Source organism: Arachis duranensis, chromosome 5 (genome assembly GCF_000817695.3).
Source record: "Arachis duranensis cultivar V14167 chromosome 5, aradu.V14167.gnm2.J7QH, whole genome shotgun sequence".
In the NCBI taxonomy this organism is placed as follows: Eukaryota; Viridiplantae; Streptophyta; class Magnoliopsida; order Fabales; family Fabaceae; genus Arachis; species Arachis duranensis.
This window is the reverse complement of record NC_029776.3, coordinates 23,566,703-23,567,395: the sequence shown is the minus strand read 5'-3', so window position 1 is coordinate 23,567,395 and position 693 is coordinate 23,566,703.

The window sequence follows — 693 nt, the reverse complement described above, 5'->3', positions numbered from 1 at the left end:
TCATGGTTCTTGGTGATCCATGCATTGGCATAGAACTCTTGAACCATCAAGATTCCGACTTGTTGAATGGGGTTGGTAAGAACTTCCCAACCTCTTCTTCGGATCTCATGTCGGATTTCCGGATATTCACCTTTTTTGAGTGAAAAGGGGACCTCGGGGATCACCTTCTTCAAGGCCACAACTTCATAGAAGTGGACTTGATGCACCCTTGAGAGGAATCTATCCATCTCCCATGACTCGGAGGTGGAAGCTTTTGCTTTCCCTTTCCTCTTCTTAGAGGTTTCTCCGGCCTTGGATGCCATAATGGTTATGGAAAAACGAAAAAGCAACGCTTTTACCACACCAAACTTAAAATGTTTGCTCGTCCTCGAGCAAAAGAAGAAAGAAAGGAGTAGAAGAAGAAGAAATGATGAAGAGGGAGATGGTGGTGTATTCGGCCAAAAAGGGGGAGAAGTGGTGTTTAGGTTGTGTGAAAATGAAGGGATGAAGAAGGGTATATATAGGAGAGAGGGGTGGAAAGGTTCGGCCATTATGGGTGGGTTTGGGAGGGAAAGTGGTTTGAATTTGAAGGGTGAGGTTGGTGGGGATTTATGAAGGATGGATGTGAGTGGTGAAGAGAAAGATGGGATTTGATAGGTGAAGGGTTTTTGGGGAAGAGGTGTTGAGGTGATTGGTGAATGGGGGAAGAAGAGA